Source organism: Anabrus simplex, chromosome 1 (assembly GCF_040414725.1).
Source record: "Anabrus simplex isolate iqAnaSimp1 chromosome 1, ASM4041472v1, whole genome shotgun sequence".
Classification (NCBI taxonomy): domain Eukaryota; kingdom Metazoa; phylum Arthropoda; class Insecta; order Orthoptera; family Tettigoniidae; genus Anabrus; species Anabrus simplex.
The window spans coordinates 1,179,268,180-1,179,284,200 of record NC_090265.1 but is presented as its reverse complement, the minus strand read 5'-3'; the positions used below and the strand labels follow the sequence as shown (position 1 = coordinate 1,179,284,200).

The window sequence follows — 16,021 nt, the reverse complement described above, 5'->3', positions numbered from 1 at the left end:
ATAAAGGTTTTAGTCATTTTCGAATCAATAGGCCTTATACAGCAGATTGTGAGTGGAATACTTGCGCTTTCAAACTCTTAAGCAAAGGTAATGGAGCCAGATCCTCTGATCACAACTAACGAGACAGTTGGTGCCAATTATGGGAGGTACTTTACATCGGGCTCGAGAGGCTGTCAAGCGAGCTCTTGAAAACAAGGCGCAGACACGCATCAATTTGAGAGAGGAGTGTATAAGACAGACACTAGCTAAACATAGCCCACTACAGACGTGCTAACAGATAATCCGCTCTAGCCACTTGTTCACTATGGATTAATAGCTATACATCGGCTTGCACCTTGTTTACTACAGCGTAATAGCTGTACATACACTGGAATTTTTTTTTTACAAAAGTATAACGTATACGTAAGTCATACAAATTTTAAATAAATCTTAATACGGTATTTATCATTAAAAATTTGCTTTACGTCGCACCGATAGAGATAGGTCTTATGGCCACGATGGGATAGGAAAGGAAGCGGCTGTGGCCTTAATTTTGGTACAGCCCCCGCATTTGTGGGGAAACTAAAGGTAATGGCAGAATTTTCTTAACATGTGATAATAATGGCGTGCGGCCTCCGGAGAGGCCTGGTGCAGGTCTTTTACTAGTAGACGGCTTATTAGGCGACCTGCATGTCTGTGAGGATGAGGGTTCTACCTAGGACGATTTCTAATGTTGAATACGCCACACACACCCAGTTCCCGAGCCATTGGAATTAACCAATTACGGTTAAAATCCCCGACCCAGCCGGGAATCGAACCCGGGACCCTCTGAACCGAAGGCCAGTACATGATCATTCAGCCAACGAGTCGGACTTAACATGTGATAACTCCGGCAGATAGCTTGAGGGCAAGGTTTCAAACTTCTTTTATTCACGTGAAGTTCTTATTTCATGGTTTAAATGTAAATTTTCGGTCAGTCTGAGGACTCTGTTCAAATCCCTGCTGGGAAACGTGTAATGTAAGGGAACAAAGAGTGATCACCTTCTGTTGATTCCCATTGAACTTGGTACGGGGTGACTAAAACTGAAGTTTCTAATCCTCTAAAACTCTTAACACCTTTTGGAATTTAAGGTTTCTTATTTTTTCACCCCGGCGTAGAATAGGCTTAGCCTCTGTATCTATGGGCCACAAGCCCACTTAGGGTTTTAAAATATTCTAGAAGGAGTGCAAGTGTTTCGCGTCCTAGCATTTTGTTCATGGCCAATAATGTTAAACCTTTTCTTTTTACATTAAGGGGACCGGGTAGTGTGGAATGACCAAAAATAGCATTCTTTGTTTTCAGGTTCAAAAAATTCTCAATTAGTTCCCGATTACAACAATATATAATACATGGGTATAGAAACTATATTTGAGGTCATTATTGATATTTTAATGTAACCATGCATACGTCAGTTACGTGTAATATATCTTGTTCTACATCGTGAAACTGAAAACAGGAAAGTTTATTATCTCAGGAGATTCTTCTGTTCATCACACTGGCTAGCCCGAACAGGCATTAACGATTATCAGTCGTTTTACCGCCTTTCTAATGTTAATCTGATGTTTACATTGTGATTGTGCTCGTATTCAAACTTCAACCTCATTTTTCTCAAAACACAATTGTTGATCGGTTATGTACCTTTTTCTCGGGAAATGAAAACTGTACAATCCTGAAATTTCTACCACATACTGTTCAAGTATCAGTACATAGCCTGTAGAACAATCGCTTTGAAACCATTAGTAGTTATTGAGATAAGTTATGAAGTATAACCAAAAGATGCCATTACAAAATGCTCAAAACGTTTGCTCGATTATATTTTTGTTTAAAAATCAACCATCAAGCCCATCAATATAAATCTGCTACAGGCTATTAACCATACATTTGCAAGTACATAATCCAATACTCAAGGTTATGAGTCTTCTAGATCACAAGAAAATGGTGCAGAAAGAAAGCAGCCCCGTTTTTTTAATTTAACTTTATGCCACGGCTCATAGCTTTTCCAATCATCACGAAATTCAACTGATGTATACCCTGAAGTTATTGTAACAACTATTCAAAATCTCATAAATATAGGTCAAGTAATTTCGGAGATATTCAAGATTTATTGGGAACTAACGTTTACACTACCCGGTTCTCTTAAGGTAATGAGGCCTTCGATAATCGCATTAATGGATAAATAAGCCTACATCAGGGCAAGGATGTGTAGATACATTAGTTAAGAACAACCTAGAAGTTACAAGTCATTAACCTCATTTTTGGTCCGTATTGACGACAGTGATTACATACAATTTACAAAATATTCTTTTAATGTTAACCTAGTCAATACTTACAATACCACATTTTGTGGTTAAATAATTATACAAAATAGAAAGATCGTGAACATGTTTCGCCTTTGTTATTGGGCATTATCAGCACAATGGATAACCTTAAAACTTCTCTATTTTGTATAATTATTTAACCACAAAATGTGGTATTGTAAGTATTGACTAGGTTAACATTAAACGAATACTTTTTAAATTGTATGTAACCTAGAAGTTGTCAGTGCGTTTTTAAAAACTTATGTCTCTGAGAGGCTGGACTGTATTAATTTTGGAGATCAGACTCCTAGGCTATGTAAGTGAGTGGAGCAAATATGCTCTTATAAGATAGTGTACCTGTTTCGGAGCTACAGTATAATGTTCATTCCTTGTATGTTATCGTGCTTTGGTACCTTATATTCGGACTTATAGTCCACTGTTGTTTTGGGAGCTGACGAGCTCACTTAGATTTTCTTAATTGTTACTTGTACCAAATTTTCTATCTATCAAATTAAAAAAAGGGAAGGAAAACAATAAAATTTCAAAATTTAGTGCATTAACTTATGCTCTGGCCAATTCCTTGTTTGCCCATTCACCCCAGAGCCGTCTAATACATCTGTAACCGGGCGAGTTGGCCGTGCGGTTAGGGGCGCGCAGCTGTGAGCTTGCATCCGGGAGATAGTGGGTTCGAAACTCACTGTCGGCAGCCCTGAGGATGGTTTTCCGTGGTTTCCCATTTTCACACCAGGGCTGGGGCTGGGGCTGTACTTTAATTAAAGCCACGGCCGCTTCCATCCCATTCCTAGGTCTTTCCTATCCCGTCGTCGCCATAAGACCTATCTGTGTCGGTGCGACGTAAAAGCAAATAGCTATACCTCTGTAAGCCACGGGAATTTCATATCCATGATTATTATTATTATTATTATTATTATTATTATTATTATTATTATTATTAATAATATTAATATTATTATTATTATTATTATTATTATTATTATTATTATTCAGCTAGTGGTCAGGTATTTTGCACAGTGAATAAGCAGAAATCATTCTAATGAGGTTCATTACAAAAGAAAAATGCGTGTTTCCTAATATGAGGTACCCCATACTACTACTACTACTACTACTACTAGTATTAAAACGTTTTCATTCCTCCCCTGAAGGAGGAGGCGGGCCTCTTAGACGGTGACGCCGTCTCTCAAGTCGGGAGATTGTTACGGTGAAGGAGGTGCTAGGAGAAGGTGAGGGGGTTGGCGGCCGTGGCCTATACTAGGAACTGTCCCGGCATTCGCCTTAGTGCAGGAGAATGGAAAACCACGGAAAACCATTCTCAGGACAGCCGACGGTTGGGGCTAGCCGTGAAGTCCAGCTCTGTCCCGTCTCCTGAATGCAGAGGCGTAGAGCACGGTAGAGCCGTGGCCACCCCTCCTCTGCTTAGTTGGCCGGTCAGAGTGCAGAGCTGTTGGACCACGGAACAGCCGTGGCCAGTTATGGGTCGAGACCTACTCTGCATCTACCGACCCTCAATAATACGTCCTCCTCACTACCTCATAATAGGGAAATTGCAATGTGGGGTTACCCAAGCTTCCATCTAAAGTAGAATTGCAATTAGGCCACGATCTAAAGCGGTAACTCATAGATGCATGTTCTTACTGTCACTCAAAAAAGAAGTTGTTTGCCAACAAAAATTACCTTCCATTGGGTGTAAACAAAGACGTCAGTATCAACAAATTATCTCGACCGAGCTCGATAGCTACAGTCGCTTAAATGCGGCCAGTATCCAGTATTCGGGAGATAGTAGGTTCGAACCCCACTGTCGGCAGCCCTGAAAATGGTTTTCCGTGGTTTCCCATTTTCACACCAGGCAAATGCTGGGGCTGTACCTTAATTAAGGCCACGGCCGCTTCCTTCCCACTCCTAGCCCCTTCCTGTCCCATCGTCGCCGTAAGACCTATCTGTGTCGGTACGACGTAAAACAAGTAGCAAAAAAAAAATATATATCTCGAGCAGCGAACTTTTTTCTTCAATTTTCTCGTGCAAGAATGCGGGAGCGTACTGGCAGAACGCGTTTCAGCATGCGCTTTTGTAGTTCGTTAAGTCCTAACGCGATTCCAGTACCTCTCGGCTGAGATACTGAAGAATCCCATAATAGGAACCACCCCATATACTGTAAGGATACTTCCCTCTAACACCGTCAGCTAAACTGACTTTTGAATTCAAAGTGTAATTTTATACTAGGAGCACTTACGGCTGTAACTCAGACATTCAAATTATATTTTGGCAAACTATAACGATCTGTATCTCATGCCCAGAAGAGTTCAGAAAAGTAATATTGAACTCTTGTCCATTTCAGCACATAAACGAAGCCATTATAAAATATTAACGTTGTTGCCTTTCTTTTTTCAATTCTCGTCAGTATTAATCCGTTGCCACTTCTGCTTAATTAAATCACTTATCACACAACTTAACGTAAGTTATCCAAATCACAGGTACTGTGCACAACGGACTCCGTGTTACACAGCTGCAGTTTCTTCTACAGAAACAGTAGTAGTAGTAGCAGTAGTAAAGAGGCAGGAAGTACAACTCCTGTGTACCGTGGTTTCTTTATGGGTCTAATAAAAAACCCAACACGTGGGGCAACTCTTCGTGTCAACAAGACAGGGCAATAGTGTTTACATTCGACAGCTACCGACTGGCTGGAAATCAAGTAGCGATGTTTCTAGCATGTGTCAGTAGGGTGTTTCCTGATATAAACAGAGGGTGAATAACCCTATTAGGTTGAATCGTTTCCTTGACTTATGTCTACAGGCTTACATACTGTAGAATAGAATAGAATAGACCAAGAGAGTAGGCTACGCGATACGGGTCTTAAAGCTGAGAGCTTTCGCTCGGGGGATAGTAGGGAACCCTGACGATGCTCTAAATAGTGCTTCAGTAAAAGTGTTCAAAAATTAGGCTCTACTGAACATTTTGTGGTAGAGAACCTGAGGTTTACGAGGCTGGTTTAGGGGAGATATGAGCTTAATAATAATGTTATTCGCTTTACGTCCTACTAACTACTTTTACGGTTTTCGGAGACGCCGAGGTGCCGGAATTTAGTCCCGCAGGAGTTCTTTTACGTGCAAGTAAATCTACCGACACGAGGTTGACGTATTTGAGCACCTTCAAATACCACCGGACTGAGCCAGGATCGAACCTGCCAAGTCAAAGTCAGAAGGCCAGCGCCTCAACCGTTTGAGCCACTCAGCTTAAACACGTTTATCACTATTGTTGTTTTTCAGATTATTTACATTCTTTCATTGTGGATCTTTTCTCACTTTTCTTGTGGTCGGCAGTTTTGCGGATTTGACCCAGTTTTACGGCCGGATTCCCATTCGGACGCCAATCCTATGTGGAGGAATGTATTCACTATTGCGTGTCCCTGTGCTGGTTGGTAGAATGGTGTGAGTAGATGAAGAGACGTGAACTGAGACGAACACAAACACCCAGACGGAGCGAGTGGCTGCATTGTCTGGGTCACGTAGCTGTCACTTTGAATTCGAGAGCTAGTAGGTTCGAATCCCACTGTCGGCAGTTCTGAAGATGGTTTTCCGTGGTTTCCAGTTTTCACACCAGGCAAATGTTTGGGCTGCACCTTAATTAAAGCCACGGTCGCTTCCTTCTCGCTCTTAGCCCTTTTCCGAACGTATCGTCGCCATAAGATCTATCTGTGCGGGTGCGACGTAAAGAGAAACGTAAGAAAAACGCTCAGTCCCCGAGCTAGAACAATTAAGTATACGCAGTTAAAATCCCCGGTCCCACCGGGAATGGAATCCAAAGCCTTCTGAACCGAAGACCAGTACACTGACCATTCAGCCGAGGAGGTGGAGTAGGTAATTTTTACACGTATTCATGCTTAGTTTTTGCATTCTATACAGTTGTTCAATTTATATTTGCCGGCCCCATGGTGTAGGAGTAGCGTGCCTGTCTAAGCCCCGGGTTCGATTCCGGGCCAGGTCAGGGATTTTTCTCTCGACCTGAGGTCTGGTTTGAGGTCCACTCAGCCTACGTGATTAGAATTGAGGAGCTATCTGACGGTGAGATGCCGGCTCCGGTCTCGAAAGCCCAGAATAACGGCCGAGAGGATGCGTCGTGCTGACCACACGGCCCCTCGTAATCTGCAGGCCTTCGGGCTGAGCAGCGGTTGCTGGGCAGGCCAAAGCCCCTTCAAGGGCGTTAAGTGCCGTGGAGTTTGTGGTTTATTCAATTTACACTTAGTATTTACATTTATTTAATTTACAGCGAATTTTACACGCTATTCATATTTAATTTTTACATAAAACAACTGTAAATAATGTAAAACTACATTTGAATAAATACATATAAAAATTAGCTGAAAAATTATCCGAAAACAGTAATAATGAAACATGTTTAAGCTGATGTCTCCTTAAGCTGGTTTTTCAGATCCTATGTCCCCTATCCCAAAATGTTGAATTTTTGCCCGTTTTATTAAAACATTCTATATGATGGCAAATGTCTGGTCTGTAAGACCACGTTCTTTTTCTTCTCCTTCTTTTTTCTTCATCAAGTTGGCAAAATTGTGCTCTGTTTACTCTTAAAGAGGTGCATATGGCCCTGAGATTCACTCAGCCTACACCAAAAATGAGTACCAGGTTAAATCCTGGGGGCAAAGGCGACCGGGCGTAGAGCTAAACACTACCCCATCACGTGCCGAGGTTAACAATGGTGGAAGCCTTCACCTTTCACTCCTCCAAGGGCCTTCATGGCCTGTACGGAGGTGACTTTGCTTTGCTTACTTTTAAAGGTATGAATTCGTTTCCCCGTCAGAGAGTCGAAAAATTTAGGAAGAGACTTCTACTTTTGGAGAGGCATATAAACCCCAGGGTTCACTCAGCCAATATTAAAAAATAAAAAGATATGGGCACCAGGTTACTTTCGGAAAACGAAGGTGGCCAGACATAGTCTAACCAGGTAATCTATTGTAATGAAAATCCACAGCCTGTTTTCAGTCATTCGACGAGGTCAGGAAAGGAATGATGAAGCCCCATCTAGCGGCGAGGACACGAATTGTGCCGGCTGCCGAAGCCTGTCACACTCCTCTGGGACAATGATTAATGACTGACAGATGAAATGAAGTATGACAGGGAAAACCGGAGCACCCGGAGAAAATCCTGTCCCACCTTCGCTTTGTCCAGCAAAAATCTCACATGGAGTGACCGGGATTTGAACCACGGTATCCAGCGGTGATAGGCCGGCGCACTGCCGCCTGAGTCACGGAGGCAGTTTAGCCAATCTATTAAATGTATATATTATTTTGACGATGTATTTCAATGTTTCAATACAGCTTTGTGATAAATTATTTTTCTTGAGAATACTAATGCATAAGTTACACTATAGAAAGTAACGTCGTCGCCATAAAACTTATCTGTGTTAGTGCGAACGTAAAGCAAATAGTAAAAACAAAAGTAACGTCGAGATAAAATTTCACGGTACTGATGATCACTCAGCTCGATATACCCGCTTTTTGGTCATCTGTAAATGGCCAACCTGCTCAACAAAACATCAGTGAATAAAACCAGACTTCAAATTAGATCTTCTGATTGCGAACGAACTCAACTGTCTGATCCGGTCAAAGTGAACTATCGCGAACTGCACATCACTAGCGTACTTAAAATGCTCCGCCATACTACTATTTTCCAATTGGTAGTCAATCTTCAAAGATCTCCCCATCAACATCATTTTAGTTTTGGAAATGCTGATTGATACACCATACTCCTAGCACTCCTCTTTCCTACATTCCGACTCCCATCTCATCACAGCCACGCTGACATGGTTGAAGATGGAGTGATTGGGCGTGATGGAGAAAGGCAGAACATCAACAAACAAGCTCTATATTCATCACAGATTTCATTGCTTATCCGTCAAGATAGCGTTATTAAAACTCGTTGGTATGTTTATGTAATGTATTATTTTATATTTGTGTTCTACTGAAATGTAATTGGTAGAACGAACTTTGACGGCAGACAGGACAAATATAAATTTGGAATAATGCTGGGAATGTTTGGACTTTCCTGCTGAACGAGAGAAAAACGTGTTATTTGAAAAATTGGATCCTAATAGAACATACTGGACAACTGAAAATTTATTTTAATGAAAATCTAGTTAAATAGAATCCTACTCCGAAGTCAAACTTCACAGATCCCTAACTTATCGACAACACCTGAATAGTACTACAGCCAAACTTCGTTCCATGAACATCCTTCAAAGGCTGTGTGGTACTACATGGGGATCAACAGCTGCAACACTTCGTTGCTGTGCACTGAGACTAGTCTATAGTACAGCAGAATACTGTGCTCCTGTTTGGCTAAACAGCAACCATACCAGCAAACTCGATATCCAGCTCAATACTACAATGCGTACAATCACAAGTTGTCTAAAAACTACACCAATATTTTGGCTTCCAACTTTAAGTCGCATTTATCCACCTGCACTGATAAGACAGGATGCTTTGTTACGTGAATATAAGAAAATATTGGATCACCCTGACCTTGCAATTCGTGACTGCATTCCAAGTGCAATATCTGACAGGTTACCAAATCCAGACATCCAGCAATAAAATCTGCTGTTGAACGTTTCAATTACGGCTTCAATATAAATGATCGCTGGGAAGAAAAATGGATCCAGCATGCACCACCAGACATTATAACTGTTTTAAATACCCAAATTAAAGCAGCTGGTTTTGATCTGCCTCCACGTACGTGGAAAACTTCCAACAGGATTCGTACAAACCGTGGAGTATGCAATGACTTCCCCTACAAATTGAATAAAATTTCTGATCCAATCTTGTGTTTGTGGAGCGACTCCCCAGGGCTGGTTCGAGGTCCACTCAGCCTACGTGATTACAATTGAGAAGCTATTTTACGGTGAGATAGCGGGCCAGGTCTAGAAAGCCAAGAATAAAGGCAAATAGGATTCGTCATGCTGACCACTCGCCACATTGTAATCTGCAGGCCTTCGGACTGAGCAGCGGTCGCTTGGTAGTCACTGGCCCTTCGGGGATTTTAGTAGACTATAGGCTAATTTAGCATTTTGAGTAAATTTTGCAATTTATCTCTTATTCATAAACTTTCCGAAATGTGAAATTTCACATTTTGATTGGTAAATTTAGCGTTTTGTAGCATTTTAAATTTCGCGTTTTATAGCATTGAGAAATTTCGCATTTTAGTTTGTACGCTTATCATTATGTACATTTTATACCTCGTAATGTCGTTTCGAAGAGAAAAGAATTTCAGAAGTGAAGCCTCCACGATGTGTAGAGTTATTTAGTTCTTCTTCCGGGTTGAACCATGTTGTTGGTTTCTGTACGTTCCGCACAATTTCCCGACGTTTCGAATAAATTGCAAATTTTTTATCAAGGAGATTGAAAAACCTCTACTTGATCCGAGGTAATCAGTCTCCCAGGCAGCTAGTCTGACAAAGAATACTGCAATGTATTGGAAACGTCGGCAAACTGTACGGAACAGACAGGAAACAACAACATGGCTCAACCCGAAATAAGAACTAAAAAAATTAATTTGAATTCATTCTGATAAATAGGGAACATCTTTTGACATTATGAAATTAAAATCGCATTTGCATTGAGCTAATAGGAAAATAAAAATGCACAAAGTATTGTAAAACTGTACATCTATTTCGAATTTACAGGTCTATAGGCTAAAAGATTGCAGGACATTTTTGTCCAAGAACTTTTGCCACACGAGCAATTTGTCACACTTCTACAGTTTGTCATAGATGACAAAAGCTCACATTTGATATGTCACATGGATTATTTGTACCTTGTATATTGTCATTCATTTTTGGTCTAATATAAACTAAAACAATTCCTGTTGCTGTGTTTCGTACGAGGGAAATGTAAGTAGCTTGAGATGGAGCAAAATTTCTGGTTTGTCACAACTACCCATGATAGAATGAAAGTGATGTATAATTGATATTATACTGTATATATTGTAAACATAGGACAGGAAAATAATCACTTTCATGGAGCTGTTCAGCATGATATAAGTGTACTGCCACCATCACTACTTCAAGTGAAAGTGTAGATACAATAGTGATGTCGCAAAGAGAATAACCACGCACCGGACTGGGGCTCCTGACAAGCTGTCAAAGTCAAGAAACAACTTAAGGAAAGAAACTGATTCAATTATCATGCAGAACACAATCTAGCAAATATCAGGCGAAACAAATATAAAACTTCCTAAGAAAGAGTCCTTTAATAAAGCTATACACCGAATAAGACGGATGGAGGTGCTGCCTAAATCATCGGCCGTAGACGATACAGGAAATTTTCCGGAGAGGTATAAGGTAACCAAAGATGGAGAACATTGGTAGCTGCATATTGATACAAATATGAAAATATTTGTCTTTTCAAGAGATTGGTAACTGAGGATTTTTGAAAAAGAACGCATTTGCAACTGTACCTTCAAAGTGTTAACCAAAATTATAAACCAGACCTATATCATCTATTGCAAAGCACACAATGCTTGGTTTCCAGTTATTTTAGCATGAACGATTACGAGAAATATAGAAACGCATGAAGAAGTCTTTAATGTACTAAAGGAGAAAGAGAAAGAAAAATATGAAAGGGTACATCAACCAGAATGCAGATCTGTTAACTATGAGATAGCAGCTATAATAGTGAAAAGTACCTTCCGTTCAGTAAGAACTGCAGGATGCTTTTCCAGTTTTCGCAATGTAGGTCGAAGACCTTGTGGATGAAGTTAATACGGAATTTAGTGCGCATTTTCACTCATTACTGGCAATGGATTTTTCTCAACTTTACTTTGCTTTCACTCTACTTTTTCTACGTTTATATTATACGTATATACAGTAGGCAGAGATAGGCCTACACAATACATCAGCTTCCTTTTTAAACGATACCGAAGTATTAAAATAATATTTTGATATATTCGCAAACTGTCACTGCTTTTTTTATTAACAAGGGCCTATCAGCATTACTCCGGGTGTAGTGTAGCCTAAATGCTTATTAGTAAAATACAATTATTATAGAGCGGAGTGCAGAATTCTGTTCTTGTAGTAAAAATCTCACTTTCGATACAAAGTATTTTATTAAACTTTAAAATAGAACTATCGCTATAGTTCTGCAGTGCATATGGAAAGTCATACTATATTATTATAAGCTAACTGCCCCGAGCCACTCAAGCTATTTTTCAGCAATTAATTGTAAGAATATCGTTGATTTTACGGCAGAATGATATTTACCATTATGTAGGGTAAGTTCATTTTTCACTGAAATCTATCCGCTCCAACCTTTCGTCACTCTCGTGAGACCAATATAGGAGTTGTGTGATATGAGTGCCAGCTTATCTGAGCATCAGAGTCAAACAATAAGGTTGAGAACGCCACCGCACTGACCACGTGGCACTCCAATATCACGCTAGGTAACAGTAAACTTGGTAGGGCAATCCGTGCCTTTAATGAGCTGTCAATGAATATGGGAAACTAAATCTAAGGAAAGTGAAGATTCATGGAACTAGTTGTAAGGATATGGGTACATGAGGTATTTTGGAATGTATGCCTTACCTGATGTCTACGAAATACCTTAAAAGTCTATGACTGATTAATTATTAAAGAAACCAAGCGAGTTAGCCATGCGTTCGGGAGATGGTGCATTCGAATCACACTCTCGGTAGCCCCGAAGATGGTTTTCCGTGGTTTCCCATTTTCATATCAGGCAAATGCCGGAGCTGTACCTTAATTAATCACGGCCGCTTCCTTCCATATCCTAGATCTTTCCCATCCTTACGTCGCCGAAAAACCTTCAATTAGTTAGTGCGATGTTAAATCACTAGCAAAAAAGTAGCCTAATAATAAAAATACGTCCAAGGAGAATTAATTATATACATTATTTTTTGTAATAGTATGACAGTTGGAATATACTCAGTATTCTGCGTATATTGGTAATGGTTACAACAAAATAAAACTCCCTCTCCCCAAATGTATTTTTATCCGAGATTGGAAGAAAAGAGTCATTAAATTCATTCATTCATATTCTAGAGATCTTGTGCAGAATAAATAAATAAATAAATAAATAAATAAATAAATAAATAAATAAATAAATAAATAAATAAACAGGTTGACGGGCTTCAAAATTTTAAATGTATAAACAAATGAGTAACGGTTCACCTAGGCACTAAAATATCGCATAAACTGCGTCTTACAAAAGTTACAGTATAAGGTTTAAATATAATTTCGAAAATAAAACTGATTCTAAATTAATTTTACTCACTGATATGTTTTCTGCGAATGTATACGGCGGTACAGGAATGCTGTCCATTTTATTTTCAACGTCATGTTTATGCGGGGTCTTTGGACCACCCAGACTGAAATTATGATTTCTTCGGCTATTTAGGACCGGATTTCACAAGAATTTGAACCGAGGACACACTAATTGGGATTCAAGCCGTTATTCACTGCGCCATATGTGCTTTGATGCACATAATGAAAAGTCGTTTATTATAGGCCACCATGGCTTTGGAATTACTAGAACCATTCGACAAGTGTGTGTGTGTGTGTGTGTGTGTGTGTGTGTTTGCTAAAACGAGTGATATATTGGTCATGTGAAGAATTCTCAAGAAACGTGATGTAAAACTAGAGTGCAAAAATGGTGGACTGTTTTCATTAGTACAGTGCAGTGTTTAATGACTCTTATTTATGTTATTATGCCCATCTCTTTTATAGAAGCTCTATGTGGAAAAAAGAATGGAAAGTTATAATCTGATTCTCTAAGTTGTGCCGTTCTACTTATCTGTTTTGACCTGATGTCACGCATGTATTATGAAACTTGGGTAAAATGTTAATTATAAGAACAAGAAAACGTCATGATTGTGGCAAATACTGAGGTAATACCTTATTCGAGGCCCAATGCATTTAATTCAGTGTATGTCCTGGATATACATCATTGTATACAACTATGATACAGGTCATCGGACTAACTAAATTCAATCACATGATAGTAGTCTCTAAAATACTGCAACTACCAATTGCATTCATTATTAGAACATCCGACATTCACTGCTATGACATGCGGATAGGGACTGATAATTCCATAATGTTGACTCTTAAAACAGCAGCTACCATCACCAATATACGGCTGCACTGCATTTTTTTTAATTCCACAACTAGGTTATGTATCAAATTATTTTAAAAGATTTGTACGTATTTTAACCATCTTCCATCTAAATTGAATTGAAAGTAACATTTCACCTGTGACGTTCGCGGAAGTATTCACACAAATAATTGTAGTCCTGCTAATGAGAAATCATAGTAGGCCTCGACCTCCCACCCTTTGACTACGTGCCTACCAAGTATATATTACTGTAATTTGTTATGGATATATAAAACTGCAAATAGGGGTAAATGCAATACACGATCTACTCATTTCATTTTAGGGCCAAACTGTCATATCAAATGAAGGAGTTTTATATCATTATTTTAAATGATGTTCGATATGTTTTGACCTCTAGTTTTGTTAAATTAAAATATATTGTTATAGTTTCTTATATAAATTAATGATTACGCAAACATTTGTCTGAAAACTCTTTTGTGTTATTTTTATGCAGGTCAAAAGAATTGTAACTTTCCTATAAGTTTTTCCTCAGCACTGAAAATTTAGATTCCAAAAACCATTATTTTTAAATTTACACATGTATATGAACCTTTAATGCCCATCGTAAATTATTCCTATGAATCCAGTACGAACAATAAAAACTAGCCCATTAAAGGAGCTCCAGACAAAACAGTTGAACATCACTCTGCGCTATAAATTTGATCCTACCACGTGCGCATAAAAATAATTTTTACTATCCTCCCAAGACATATATACAAGGAGAGCGTAGATGTGTGTTTATAGTGAAGCTAAAACAGACAGATAGACAAGACTGGAGAAATAAACACGTTGAAATAACCTCACATCAACACACTGATACCATTCTAGTACGTCACTATCTTACTCGCATTCTCGACCGTGTTTTGTTTTAATAAACAGAAACAGTTGAATGACTCCTGGATTTATTAACCACTAAGCACACGCCACCGACGTTAACTCCAAATAGTTTCCACTCACACTCGTTACAAAGAAACAATAGAGACTCATACAAACCACTTCACGTATCGTAACTGGCCTTTCAACCAGCTCGGCAGAGGGGGGGGAGTAAGTACCAAGATTAGATCTCACTACATAAACCACACACTCTTACACGCGCTTGCACCATGTGCTTGTATACACTTGAAAGTACACTTCACTTTTGCTAGCAACAACCCTCACAGTTTAAATATAGCACACGAAGTGGCGCGGTGCGTCCTTCGTGTCTTCACCCCATCAAAGTGCCTAGAAGCTAAGTCTCCTGTCTCTAGCCTGCTTGCCAAGCACAAGAACACAACTCTCGCTGCTCACCGATAGTTTAAATTTGGAACAACCTTCTGCAACGGGAGTCTGCTGCTTCTTCTTATATTAAAGTTTCACAGCTGGTTTCCCAACAAGATTCAACGTCAACACAACATAATGTAGAGTTCATTATTCAATTTAACCGTTTCTAAAGAAATACTCTGAAATACTTGTTAGAAATAGTACGTAAAATAATAACAATCTACAGAGCACAACTGCTCGGAATGCGTGATTATAACATCAACCTGAGTATACAAACACAGATTAGGAAACACACAAAAAGGAAACAGTAGTAAGCTGAAGCCCATCTCTGGCCTCCGTGTTGAAACCAAGTAAACACGAGGTAGAACCAGTTGAGGCACTTCCTAGTACCGTAATCTAGAAACATAAAACTTGGTTCTAGAGAACTTGGAGCCCTAGAAAATTCGAAAATTTCCGAAACTCTCGTAAGGGGTCGATCTAGTGAGAGTAGGGGTTACGAAATTGGAGTTCAAAAGCAAAAACATGTAGGTACGCAACTGCACGTATATTTTTACCAAGCGATGAACTATGGTTTTCATACACGTTTTCTGAAAGTCGAAATTAATTTTTAACATCAAATTCTGAAAAATCATAATGGAAAATTTTCATAATATGAAGGATGTAATGTACTGTAATAAATGGAATTCAGTGTGTAGCTAAGTACATGAAGGTGGATATGAACACGAACATAAATAAGAATCAACTGGGCTTAAACCATACATTGTGCCGATGCCAAATAAAAGGGAAAATGCCACGAATAATATTATTATTATTATTAATAATAATAATAATAATAATAATAATAATAATAATAATAATAATATCTGGGTCAATATTACTTTGTTATCATGAGTCTTAAGCACATTTTTGTGGGCAAATATAGTTTTTGCATAAACCTATACGCAGGAAGACTAAAAAGAAAGTCGTAGTTTTGAATTAATTTGTATATCGCATTCCTGTTTTGCTACGGTCTCTTAAATCGATTTAAATGATCACGACCTCCTAGAAATCTGGAAACTTAAAACTTTGTTCCAGAGAATTTGATACTGACAAGAACCCTCGAAAATTCGAAAAATTCTGAAACTCATTATACTAACTTTTAAATTCAACACTATTTGCAGTCGTAAGATGAAAAATAATCATTTTCTACTGTGGATGAGGATACTTTAGTGTGTAAATACTGGATTCTTCATCGAAGCAATTTTAATTCTCTTCAATTTT

The 16,021-nt window shown here is 38.9% G+C and overlaps 1 protein-coding gene across 8 annotated transcripts in view; it reads right to left on the bottom strand.

Moving 5' to 3' along the window:
- Grip (Glutamate receptor interacting protein) overlaps nt 1-16,021 on the bottom strand; it is a 475,280-nt gene that overhangs the window by 248,717 nt on the left and 210,542 nt on the right. Inside the window, exon 1 of one of the 8 annotated variants that reach the window (XM_068225440.1) lies at nt 14,495-14,743. The exons of 3 other annotated variants lie outside the window; for them this stretch is intronic. The gene's annotated coding sequence lies outside the window, so the exon portion shown is untranslated. Of the gene's footprint in view, nt 1-12,622; nt 12,688-14,300; nt 14,421-14,494; nt 14,744-16,021 lie in introns of those variants that run through there. 4 more of the 8 variants (XM_067137513.2, XM_067137512.2, XM_067137510.2 and 1 more) reach the window with 4 other exon arrangements.